The sequence below is a fragment of the Pan paniscus genome, chromosome 17 (assembly GCF_029289425.2).
Source record: "Pan paniscus chromosome 17, NHGRI_mPanPan1-v2.0_pri, whole genome shotgun sequence".
Taxonomy (NCBI): domain Eukaryota; kingdom Metazoa; phylum Chordata; class Mammalia; order Primates; family Hominidae; genus Pan; species Pan paniscus.
In genome coordinates this window covers 24,535,413-24,549,111 of record NC_073266.2, presented here as the reverse complement: position 1 = coordinate 24,549,111, position 13,699 = coordinate 24,535,413, and the positions used below count along the sequence as shown (strand labels likewise).

Sequence of the window (13,699 nt, the reverse complement as noted above, 5' to 3'; positions counted from 1 at the left end):
TTAAGGCACAAGCGAACCCCGTTTGCCTTCAACCCTGAGACCCGCCTCCCAGCTTGGCAGTTAGGGTGGCCCTTAAGGTCTCATTTGGCATCAAGGAGAGATTTCCAGTCTGCCAAGTTTTCACAGTGAGTGAATCGTTGTCTGAGAAAATGACCTCTGAATATACATGTATGGGACTATTCAGAAGGGCTATGCAGCAGGATTCAGAGGAAAGACTATTAAAATTCCAGTGTACACCAGTAAATCTACAGTTTCATCATAAATTACAATCAGGAATCATTTTGTCTCGCGGCCTCGCTCCCTGCGTGGGGAGGTGGTTTCAGTTCCAGGGCCAGCGAGGCGAATACGGTGCGGGGAGGGCTCTGAGAAAGGAACGGAACCCAAATCACTTTCCTTCTTTAGTTGACGAATCTCAGGGCTTAAAATGCTACAAACAATTGAGATTGTAAATGTATCTCGTCTGTTTCTCTGAGCCTGCCTTCAGTCAACAAATGTTTTCTATTCACCAGCCTAAGAAGCAGCTTTGGTGCTGTCCCTTGCGGGATCCCACTTAGTTATCTTTTAGAGGAAATACCAAGGCATATTTCCCCCATTCCTGAAGTATAAGATGGTGTCACTAATACTGTGGCTTAGTAAAAAGGGAAGAAATACACTGAGGATTCTGAAATCTTCCCTCAGCTGCCTTGAAGAATTGGGTCAATAACCTTTAGAGTGGTGAAGATGGCTCAGGAATAGGTTAATAGACTCACAAATTCTAGAACAAGAGAAGACTTCAAAGGTCGTAGGGCCCAGCCCTGTCTTTTGGAAGTCAAGTTACTAATTTTGTACTGAGATGGCGACTGAAACTCGGAGGATTGTTTCTCTGCCTGGATCATACGGCAACGTCACCAGCACTGCCACTGCGCAGTGTTCAGAGAGCGCGAAGACCTCCATCACCTTCTAGCTCAGTCGGGTCGCCTCGGCCTCCAGCTGCCGGGCCCTTGTGGAGTTTCTTCCCACGGATTTTTCACCCTCCCCAGCTCCCCAGGCCCCTTCTAAATCCTGTAATACGCTGCAGGTTCTCCTGGCGCTCCCACCACCCGCCTGGCCTCCCTTCTCTGCCTCGAGGAGATTTGGCTGCGTATAGAGGAACAGGGAAGGTGAGTATGCAGGGGACAGGTACCAGCTGTTCGCCATGGGTACCAGTGAGGGCACAGGAGGAAGTGAGTGCTGTGGTGGCTTTGGAGATTAGGTTAATCATAAGGAAATAAATCCTGAGTCGTGGAGACTGTCAGGAAATCGTGTGCGTTGTTCAGGAAGATGGTGGAGTCTGTTCCTCTGGAAACACAAAACATCCACCTTAAAAATGTGGCGGCCTTACTTGCCCAGAACAATTTTAGTGGGGTCTGGCCTGAAGTCAGGGGGTGGATTAGATGACCCCAGTCTCTTCTTGATTCTATTAAAAGATTTTCAGGGGATGAGGTTTGTACAGGCAATAGCACAGTCTAATGCTTAACAAATCTTTTGTTGAAGATTTTTAATGCCATCTTTTCATCTGACCTAAATCTTTCGTGTGGAAGTTGAGCCATGTCCCCTGTGGAGAGGAAGAACGGAGGAGATCAAAATTCAACCTTTAAAGTACCCAGTTAAATTTAGTGTTTCGAGTTAGGGAGACTCAAGCATCAGCACCGAACTGGGTCACGTCATTTGATGTTTTCCGAGAGGAGGACACCACAGAAATCTGACTCTTGGTTCCGGTATCGGAGTCAAAGTCCCCCATACTCGAGGTTAATAAAGGGATTGGGAGGTGGGAGGGAAAGGGTGTGATTTCAAGGTTTGTGGCAGTTACCACAAAACCACTGCATTAATGCAAACCAGAATTAAAACCACATAGTATAAAATGTCATGCCCACACGTCTATTTGTCCAGCAAATCTCAAGGCAGCCAGCCCGAACCTGGGCACCCCAGTGGACTTGAAGACAGGTGAAGCCAAGCAACCTCAGAATGACAACTTCCCCATTAATAACCTTTAAACATGACCTTTCATTAGCTTAACAAAACCTAAGAAATACGCATGTATTCAAGAAAGGCAGTAAGTAAGATGAATTACTGTGTTTTAAGCCATAATATTCAATTAATTAGTAATTTCCATCCAGCCTGCTGCCTGACTCATAATGAGCATTCTCTAGTCTAAATAAAGTGGAGACTGCTTAGTTACAGAGCATTTTATTTAGCTTCCTTTTATTTCAACTTAAAGAAGGGTTCTTTTTATTTTTTAGAGATGGGGTCACACTCTCTCACCCAGGCTGGAGTGCAGTGATCACAGCTCCCTGCAGTCTTGACTTCCTGGGCTCAAGCAATCCTCCTGCCTCAGCCTCCGGAATAGCTGGGACTACCGGGACATGCCACCATGCCTAGCTAATTTGTTTGTTTTTTTGTAGAGACAAGGTCTCACTATGTTGCCCAGGCTGGTCATGAACTCCTGGCCTCAAGTGATCCTCCTGCCTCGGCCTCCCAAAGTGCTGGGATTATAGGCCTGAGCCACTGTGCCTGGCAAAAGGGTGGCTCTTTTAGTGTTTTTTTTTTCCCTTCTTTTTTCACATGCCTGCTGTGTCAGTCTTGTAATGTTTTTAAAAGGCTGGCTACTGTGTATTTTTAACCCTTTTTAATTATTACCATTTTTCAAAAGTAGTTCACTAAGACTTTGTAAGAAGGTGCAAGTGGCTTTCATGCCATAATACCAGGTCAAAACACATATGGGGGAACCTTAATTTTCTTTTATGTGAGGAAAGCCCTCCCTTTGGGGAGGAAAGAAGGCTGACTTCTGAAAGCCAAAGCTACAATGGGAAGAAACACTTTGTTAGCTGGGAGTGAGGGGCCAGCGAAAACGACACCAGAGAATCCTTCTTCCCATACACGTCCCGCCGTGGACACTGGAGAATCCCTCTTGCCACACGTGTCCCACTGTGGACACTGGAGAATCCTTCTGCCCACACACGTCCCGCCATGGACACTGGAGAATCCTTCTCGCCATACACGTCCTGCTGTGGACACTGGAGAATCCTTCTGCCCACACAAGTCCTGCCGTGGACACTGGAGAATCCTTCTCCACACACATCCCGCCATGGACACTGGAGAATCCTTCTCGCCATACACGTCCTGCTGTGGACACTGGAGAATCCTTCTCCACACACGTCCCGCCATGGACACTGGAGAATCCTTCTCGCCATACACGTCCTGCTGTGGACACTGGAGAATCCTTCTGCCCACACAAGTCCTGCCGTGGACACTGGAGAATACTTCTGCCCACACAAGTCCTGCCGTGAACACTGGAGAATCCTTCTCGCCACACACGTCCCTCTGTGGACACTGGAGAATCCTTCTCCACACACACGTCCTGCCGTGGACACTGGAGAATACTTCTCCACACACATGTCCTGCCGTGGACACTGGAGAATCCTTTTCCACACACACGTCCCACTGTGGACACTGGAGAATCCTTCTGCCCACACACATGTCCTGCTGTGGACACTGGAGAATCCTTCTCCCCACACACATCCTGCCGTGGACACTGGAGAATCCTCCCCACATACGTCCCCAGCCATAGACACTGGAGAATCCTTCTCGCCACACACATCCCGCCGTGGACACTGGAGAATCCTTTTCCACACGCACGTCCCGCCGTGGACACTGGAGAATCCTTCTTGACACACGTGTCCCACTGTGGACACTGGAGAATCCTTCTCGCCACACACTTCCCACTGTGGACACTGGAGAATCCTTCTCCACACACATGTCCTGCCGTGGACACTGAAGAATCCTTCTCACCACACACGTCCCACTGTGGACACTGCAGAATCCTTCTCCACACACATGTCCTGCTGTGGACACTGGAGAATCCTTCTCCCCACACATGTCCTGCCGTGGACACTGGAGAATCCTTCTGCCCACACACATCCCACTGTGGACACTGGAGAATCCTTTTCCACACACACATCCCGCTGTGGACACTGGAGAATCCTTCTCCCCACACACGTCCTGCTGTGGACACTGGAGAATCCTTCTTGCCACACGTGTCCCACTGTGGACACTGGAGAATCCTTCACCCCACACACATCCCACCGTGGACACTGGAGAATCCTCCCCACACATGTCCCCAGCCGTAGACACTGGAGAATCCTTCTCGCCACACACGTCCCGCCATGGACACTGGAGAATCCTTCTCGCCACACACATCCCACCGTGGACATTGGAGAATCCTTCTCACCATACATGTCCTGCTGTGGACACTGGAGAATCCATCTCCACACACGTCCCGCTGTGGACACTGGAGAATCCTTCTTGCCACACACGTCCTGCCGTGGACACCGGAGAATCCTTCTCGCCATACACATCCCACCGTGGACACTGGAGAATCCTTCTCGCCACACACGTCCCGCCGTGGACACTGGAGAATCCTTCTACTCACACACATGCCCTGCCGTGGACACTGGAGAATCCTTCTACTCACACACGTCCCGCTGTGGATACTGGAGAATCCTTCTCGCCACACACGTCCCACTGTGGACACTGGAGAATCCTTCTCGCCACACACGTCCTTTCGTGGACACTGGAGAATCCTTCTACTCACACACGTCCCGCTGTGGATACTGGAGAATCCTTCTCGCCACACACGTCCCGCCGTGGACACTGGAGAATCCTTCTCGCCACACACTTCCCACCGTGGACACTGGAGAATCCTTCTCGCCACACACGTCCTGCCGTGGACACTGGAGAATCCTTCTACTCACACACGTCCCGCTGTGGATACTGGAGAATCCTTCTCGCCACACACGTCCCGCCATGGACACTGGAGAATCCTTCTCGCCACACACTTCCCACCGTGGACACTGGAGAATCCTTCTCGCCACACACGTCCTGCCGTGGACACTGGAGAATCCTTCTACTCACACACGTCCCGCCGTGGATACTGGAGAATCCTTCTCGCCACACACGTCCCGCCGTGGACACTGGAGAATCCTTCTCGCCACACACTTCCCACCGTGGACACTGGAGAATCCTTCTCGCCACACACGTCCTGCCGTGGACACTGGAGAATCCTTCTACTCACACACATCCCGCTGTGGATACTGGAGAATCCTTCTCGCCACACACTTACCGCCGTGGACACTGGAGAATCCTTCTCGCCACACACGTCCTGCCGTGGACACTGGAGAATCCTTCTACTCACACACGTCCCACTGTGGATACTGGAGAATCCTTCTCGCCACACACGTCCCACCATGGACACCGGAGAATCCATCTCCACACATGTCCCGCCGTGGACACTGGAGAATCCTTTTTGCCACACACGTCCAGCCGTGGACACTGGAGAATCCATCTCCACACACGTGTCCTGCTGTGGACACTGGAGAATCCTTCTGCCCACACACGTCCTGCTGTGAAAACCTCCACGCTCCCTTTCCGTTTTTGCTCTCAGCTGTCCTTCCAGTATGCTGCTTGGGTCAAGCAGCCGCATCTCCACTGTCCTAATGACAAAAGACACCAGCACTGTCTCACTTCCTTTCCTCCTCCTCTCCAGAGTGTTACCTTCCTGATTGACAGGGACTTTCGGTTTTCTATTTAGAAGCACATGTTTGGTGCAGACGTGTTGTCCAAGACTTGACATTGGGAAATGTTGGGAATAATCTGAAACTCCTTACAATGTGATGTTTTGGTGTTTAAAAAAAAAATGTTTAGGAAAGGTTGCTAGGCTTTAAAAATATATCTATTTTGCTAACCTCATGGAGTCACTGTGCAGACCCTCTCAGCAGCTAGCCAGGCTGGCCTGGCCCTGACGGCCCGGGAATAGCAGCTGTCTTGTGACTTCCCACAGCAGGCACATTGCGTCGTCTCTCAAAGTCCCTCCTCTGGAGCGCCTCCTCTGCCCGTGGGGCTGTGCGGGACAGTGGCCCGTCTCTGTCTCATTGCAGGACAGCACTGGGTCTTAGGTGCTTTTTCATGTTGTCCACACCTAACGCTGCTGCTCCCCGGGGCCCAGTTTTGAAACTGCCCTTTGGCATCATGCTTTCCCGCCCCTCCTGGGAGCAGCGCCTGTGGGAGGGCAGCGTTATTCCCAGCTCCTCAGAGAGGAGACCACATCCATGGCAGTGTGTGACTGTCCCTTTCGGCGGTCCTTTGTGAAGCCCGCGGGAAGTTCTGCATTCAGTTCCTGACTCCCAGAAAAACGTCCTGTCTTTTGAACTGAAAGGAGGCTGATGTCAGAGCCTCGTTGAGTAACAATGGAGAAAATCTACATCAGAGGAAAGAAGCCCTGAGCTTCTTTAAATGCTTCTGTAAGATGATATGCCACAACACGAATGTGGATTGTTGACGGTAACCACAGAGACGAGATCATCGAGGGAACCAGCTGGGAGTTTGTGAGGCCATAAAACACATCATCAAAAATATGGTGAAGCAAATTCAGAATTGGTTTTTAGAAAGGAGAAGGAACCATTGGCAATCTGACCCGTAAATTATTCTACATTTTCAAATATTATAACTAGGAAGGTCACTTCAAGGAGCCTTCAAGCCCCTCATGCCCACCCACCCCAAACCCATTGTCACTGCTAGGTCCCAGATTTACAGCCACCTGGAGAGGAAGTTGCAGGGGGTCTCTGTGCAGCTGAGGATGATGGAAGGGATTGCAGAAGGCTGGTGCTGTAACTGTTGTTAGCGGGAGATTGAGGCCGGGAGGTGGAGTAGGGGCTACTTTCTTCCCCCTGCACCTGCTATCATGATTTCAGCAAAACCTTGCCTTTCTCCTCTTCAATCTTAAATAGGTACAGTGGCTGAATATTAATATTAATGAGCATAATAACAATAATAAAACTGGCAGTAGCATCAAATGAATGTGGTCTCCTGCAGTAGAAATATTTACCCGATGTGTCCTGCCAGTGAGAGAGATTTTGGCATTAAACCTAGACATTACCTCATCCTCCTGGGCAGACAGCCGATTGCCATGCTAAGCAAGTCTGCAGCCGAGAAGAGCTGAGTACCTGCCGACGGCTGCATGGCCCAGACCCCAGGGAACACAGTTTCCTTGAGCCTGTCTGTCTGTCTGTCTGTCTGGGTCTCACCCTTAATTCCTTTCTTTCTCTTTCCCTCCTCCGGAGGTTGGCATTGTGTATTTTCAAATTGTGTTGCTTTTTTTTTGCAGAATCTTGTAGGGTGTGTTGTGAAAAGTCTGCCAGCCAGGTGGGTGGGTATTATTAATAATCCATAGAAACCCGAGGGGTCCGGAGTGAGAGGAGAAACATGACGTGCCTGTGTGTGCACAGGATGCCTGACACTCGCTCACACACGCATGTCCCTCTCTCTGAGAGCCAGGGAATGGGGTGGGGGTTGGTTTGGTTTAATGCATGATAAAAACAGGGGCATTCTGTAATAACAGAGCTTTCATTTCAAGATTTTTAACAACTAAAATAATATTTTGAAACATTTGGAATTGTACTAGAAATGTGTGTTTGATATGTTCAACCTAAGAAAACATCACACTTAAAATGCTTTTACTCCACTGGCTTCAGACCTCTTTGAAATTGGTGCCTACACAGCCGAGAAGTCCGGGTAGGTGCCGTAGGCAAATTGAGGGGAGAAAGTGACATCTTGTGTAACGCTGCAAATTCGCGGAAGGCTTTGAACCGTCACCAGAGTAGCAAATACTCATTGTGAAAGTTTTTGCAATGAGGTACGGAAAACGATTTCAGCTGCTCTGATTGTCAGCTCTCCTGTGTTTTCTTTAGCTCCTGACTTAAAGTTACATGTCCTGTCAGTTTTGATACTCTTACTACTTAGTGCTTTAGTTTTTATCAGCTGGTGCCACATCTTTTAAAATTCTGTCCCACTAGCCTCTGTGCTGGTCCTGACCGATTCACCAGCTCTTGGGACTGTGTCCAGATGCCTTTTGTGATGCCTCTTTTCTAAAATGCTTTTATTTGGGTTTAAGATGTACTAATTCTTTCACACACCCATAACTGAATACCAAATATTGGTATGCATACTACCAAACTTTTGTGTATGAAGTTCGTACTAGGCACTAAGTCATTTAAAACATTTTAATTGTGTGCTGAGCTCGTAAGTGTACAATATGACTGTCTAGTAAATTCTTAATTATTTGTCGACTCTTTATCGAAGAAAAAAGTAAGTAGGGGAAAAGATAAAGGAGCATCCAGCCGGTGGCAAAGGAACAAGCCGTGTAGCTCTGCTTCTCACCCACTCTCAGCTAGCTTGGGCCACGGCTGCCTGAAGTGCACGGGTTTGACACCAAACAGGAACCCCAGTGGGAGGACTGTATGGGCCACACCCATGGACGTGATCTGTCTATGAAACAGGTCTTCTCAGTGCTTCGGGGTGAATTTTGACTTCTCCTGAGCCATCCTCAGAGCACAGCTGGTGGGGAACTTCACCCGTCTGGTCACTCCTGAAGCAGTCTGGCTGGCAGCCACAGGCTGGGATCCCAGTTGTTGGAGGTCAGTGCACACAGCGGCTATCTGCTGTAGCAGAAAGAATTTAGGGGAGGAAAGGCTTGAGAAGGAAGGGCAAGAGAGAGCAGACTTTGTGGCATCAGTCAGGTATATGTGCTTGTATTAACATGAACCTGAGAGGCTGATGGTATTACATGGAATTCCAAGTTTCGACTGCATGAATTCTGTCTCTTGTGGTTTATCTATGGCCACCATCAACCGATGTTGTGTGATAAAACGTTTAAAGTATGTACAACTGAAAGTGGAGATGGATACTAAGGGCATTTAACGTTTTAAGCTTTCCTCCAGGGTTTTTTCCTCAGTTACATGGAGGATGGCCCTAGGTACTAACTGTTGGAAATGGCAGCATTGAAAAGTGCAGCACTTTCTGCTTCAGCAGCATCTCAATTCTGCGCAGCCTTTGAAAATCCTTTTCTACAGATAGCTGGCAACCTGCCATTGTTCCCAGCCGGCAGCGTGGTCCCTGCCACCAGGTGCTTGAACAAACGGCCATGTGTATGAGGGTCCCTTCTCCTAAGTAAAATTACCCTAAAGACTCTAAACGAGAGTGGAGACTTTGAAAAAATCTTCTGTATTTTTCTATTTTAATTATCAAGTAGGGGAAACAGATCTGAAGGGGAAAGAGGAGAGAGGACCAGAAGGGGGCTTCCTTGCTGTGCAGGAGACCTGTGGATCCAGTGGAAAGCAGCCCCGTGTGAGATGAAATTATCACAGGGGCGGGATGTGCCAGAGGGGAAGCAGGCAGCCCAGGCATGTGTGCGTGGATGTGGAGCCCCTTTCTGAAGTGAGTTTGGTTTTATTTTGGGCAGGCCTCATAGGCTGTACGTCTGGCAGGAGATGAGAAAGGAAAGACTGGCTCTTGTTTTAAAAAAAAAAACAACTAAGTAAAAAATAATTATTTAAAAATGACTCAAAAGAAATAATTATGAGACTAGTTATGATAGAGTAAAACGATTTGTTCATTTTCCAGATTTTATGTAACATGGATATACTATATTTAAAGACTTATTTTTTTAATAACATTACTAATGATAGGCAAGGCTCATATAGTACATAATACATGCCAGGCGCTTTGTAGAAATGAACTCATGTAGTCCTCCTCACAGCTCTATAAAGTTAGCATAATTACTGTCTCCACCCTAGAGCTGAGGGGGAGAGGCTCACGCAGGTCACATATCTCGCCTTGAATCACTCAAGTGGTAAGCAGTGGAGCCAAGAACTGAGCTGGGCAATCTGGCCCCAGAGTCCGTTCGCTGACCCCCATGCTACACCCCCTCTCAAAAACAGAGACTTGGACACCAGATCCAAATTCAAACAAGACAGTTCCCTGCTGTTATCAACCTAAAGCATTACTAATGGGTTGCTCCGGTTCACAGGTGTGGCATTCACAGTGGCATTCTCCAGATGAAGACCATGGCTTTTAAGACAAGTGTCCACGGTCTGTAGATGAACAGTTGAAAACTCAGAGAGAACTAAGCCACCTAGAATATTGCATTCATTCTATATTTTTATTTTTATTTTATTTTGTGTTTTTGAGACAGAGTCTCACTCTGTCACCCAGGCTGGAGTGCAGTGGCATGATCTCAGCTCACTGCAACCTCTGCGTCGGGGGTTCAAGCGATTCTCCTGCCTCAGCCTCCCGAGTAGCTGGGATTACAGGCATGCGCTATCACGTCTGGCTAATTTTTGTACTTTTAGTAGAGATGGGGTTTCACTATGTTGGCCAGGCTGGACCCAAACTCCTCACCTCAGGTGATCTGCCTGCTTCGGCTTCCCAAAGTGCTGGGATTACAGGCATGAAAGAACCACCCCACTTGGCCATTCTGTATTTTTAGAATACACACTTTCTCTTCCAAGAGAGGCATGGGTGTGGCTTATACTGCCAGCTGTTGGTTGATAACCCTGTGCCGCCATTCCCACAGACAGGCCCCACTATTGTCCTTGCTGTTTGTGATGGATTCTGATTTGGGAATATCCACCCTTAGTAAGAAGCTTCACCTTCCCACTAGAGGACACATGCACCGACCAGGGGTGGATGGAGAGGGTGGCTTGAGTCTGGAGACCTGGAATCCAGCACTGCCATGAGGATGGGGACGGGGATGGGGATCTCAGGGGTTGCCATCCATTGTCCCCACACCAGACGATGTGCCAGCATTGTCCCTGGCATGCTATGGGGGCTCTAAGAGATGGTGATTCCTTCTGAATAAGGAAATATAAAAATGTCTCTTAATTCCCCTAGGCAGTAGGAGCTGGTTACCCACAAGCGAAGCCTCAGTTAGATTCTCCCAGCAGAGAAAAGGAGATCTTCAGGCTAGTCCCAATAGGAACAGAACTAAGCAGAAGAACTTTGTACTTGGATGCTGGAGATGATACTGCATATCTAATGCTCACGACTCTCACTTTGCATAGTAATGTGGGACCATAAAAATGGCCCTGTGAATTGAAACCATGCAAAGTGATGTTAATAGCAGGAAAAATTATAATTGCTGCCCTGACCTTTAAGCATATTTTTGGTCACAGCATTAAAAACTTTTCTACCATCAATTGTAAATGCATAGGGAAATGGCAAGTGATAGTAGAACTGGTATTTACTTAGCATACTAATAATTTAAAACACTAGTGACCTTGCCAGGCACGGTGGCTCACGCCTGTAATCCCAGCACTTTGGGAGGCCGAGGCGGGCGGATCACAAGGTCAGGAGATTGAGACCATCCTGTCTAGCACGGTGAAACTCATCTCTACTAAAAATACAAAAAATTACCCGGGCGTGGTGGCAGGCACCTGTAGTCCCAGCTACTCGGGAGGCTGAGGGAGGAGAATGGCATGAACTTGGGAGGCGGAGCTTGCAGTGAGCCGAGATCGCACCACTGCATTCCAGTCTGGGCGACAGAGCAAGACTCTGTCTCAAAAAAGCAAAAACAAAAACAAAAACAAAACACTAGCGACCTTGAGAATGGAAGCATGCTGTTTCTTGGTGAGACTGATCCCTAGTGGTCTGAGCGGTGCCACCTCCTCTCATCCTGTCACCCGCAGTGTGGGGTGAGCAGAGCAGCCTTCCTGCACTGCACGAGCTGTCACACTCCCTCCTCAGTGTGGATCCACTTCCCACTTGTTCTCCTGTGTGCTCTCAGCGTTGTAAAGTATCTCCAAGAGTTTCTTTAATGTGAACTTGTTTCCTGGCATTGCTTCCTCCAGGCCGTCTTTGTCCCGTTCCTTATAGCCACTTTCCTCCTAAGCTCACCTTCCCCTGGGCGTGACAGGAGTCTCACTGCAGCCTGGCCACCAACCTGCGGGCAGCTGTTTCCTCTTTTATTTTTTTTATTATTATACTTTAAGTTCTAGGGTACATGTGCATAACGTGCAGGTTTGTTACGTATGTGTACATGTGCCATGTTGGTGTGCTGCACCCATTAACTCGTCATTTACATTAGGTATATCTCCTAATGCCATCCCTCCCCCTCCCCCCACCCCAGCTGTTTCTTCTGTAACTCCGTTTACGGTAGGCTTGAATTTCACTTCCAGCAGGACTTTTTATTTCTTTGCTGCACTTTTATCTTTGTTGGTGGTTTTCCTCTTTTGATGACCCGTTTTTATAAACATCACATACATTTACCCCTGGGTGACAGGGACCAACACAGCTACATACTTTGCATTCTGTACATGAAAAACAGCAGGTTATCCAGAAGCTCTAGCTAAGATCACTGATGAAGGTGGCTGCACTAAACAACAGATTTTCACTGTAGATGGAATAGCCCTCTATTGGAAGAAGATGCCATGTAGGATTTTCATAGCTGGAGAGGTCAATGCCTGGCCTCACAGCTTCAAAGGACAGGCTAAATTTCTCATTAGGGGCTAATGCAGCTGGTGACTTTAAATTGGCATGGTAACCAGTTGCCAACAGACTTTGAGAGAAGTGACCTGCTTGGTCACTGACCATGGCACTCATCTGTCATTTGCATGGTGATCTGCATGGCAGAAGTGCTAGCTGTGAAGTCTGCAGTTTTGGCGCTGACAGTGACTATACAGGAGTACCTCGCTTTACTGTGCTTCACAGATACCGTGTTTTTTACAAGTTGAAAGTGTATGGCAACCTCACATGGAGCAAGTCTCTCAGTGCCATCTTCTCAGTAGCATGGGTGCATTTCATGTATCTGTGCCACATTTTGGCAATTCTTGTGATATTTTCAACTTCTTATTATATGTTATGGTGATCTGTGACAGTGATCTTTTTTTAAATTCTTTTTAATTTTAATTTTTAAAATGTTTATTTCAATAGGTTTTTTGGGGAACAGGTGGTTTTGGTTACATGGATAAGTTCTTTAGTGGTGATTTCTGAAATTTGGGTGCACCCATCACCCGAGCAGTGTATGCTGTACCCAATATTTAGTCTTTTATCTCTTACCCTCCTCCCAACTTCCCCGCGAAGTCCCCATAGTCCATTACATCATTCTTATGCCTTTGCATCTTCATAGCTTAGCTCCCACTTATAAGTGAGAACATATGATACTTAGTTTTTCATTCCTGAGATACTCCACTTGGAACAATAGCCTCCATCCAAGTCGCTGCAAAAGACATAATTTCATTCCTTTGTATGATTGAGTAGTATTCCATGGTGTGTATATCTACCACATTTTCTTTATCCCCTCATTGGTCAGTGAGCACTTAGGTTGGCTCCATATCTTTGCAACTGTGAATTGTGCTGCTATAAACATGCATGCATATGTGATACAGTGGTCTTTGATGTTACTATTGTAGTTGTTTTGGGGCACCACAAACCATATCCATATAAGACAGTGAACTTAGTGTTGTGTGTGTTCTGACTGCTCCACTAGCTGTTCCCTCACTTCTCTTCCTTTCCTTGGGCCCCTCTAATTCTCCAAGACACAAGAATATTGAAATTAGGACAAATAACCCTACCATGGCCTCTATGTGTTCAAGTGGAAGGAAGAGTTGCACATCTCTCACTTTAAGTCAAAAGTTCAAGATGATTAAACTTAGTGAGGAAGGCAGGTTGAAAGCCTGGTAGTCTGAAAGCTAGGCCTCTCATGCCAAACAGTTAGCCAAGTTATGAATGCAAAGGAAAAGTTCTTGAAGGAAATTAAAAGTGCTACTCCAGTGAACACACAAATGATAAGAAAGCAAAACAGCCTCATTGTTGACATGAAGAAAGTTTAAGTGGTCTGGATAGAAGGTCAAAC

General features: G+C 47.6%; 1 protein-coding gene across 9 annotated transcripts in view; it reads left to right on the top strand.

The window, feature by feature from the left end:
- Positions 1–13,699, top strand: part of LDLRAD4 (low density lipoprotein receptor class A domain containing 4) — a 438,865-nt gene that overhangs the window by 280,344 nt on the left and 144,822 nt on the right. The window contains exon 1 of one of the 9 annotated variants that reach the window (XM_055102430.2): positions 8,463–8,486. The exons of the other annotated variants lie outside the window; for them this stretch is intronic. The gene's annotated coding sequence lies outside the window, so the exon portion shown is untranslated. Of the gene's footprint in view, positions 1–8,462; positions 8,487–13,699 lie in introns of those variants that run through there. 9 annotated transcript variants of the gene reach the window in all.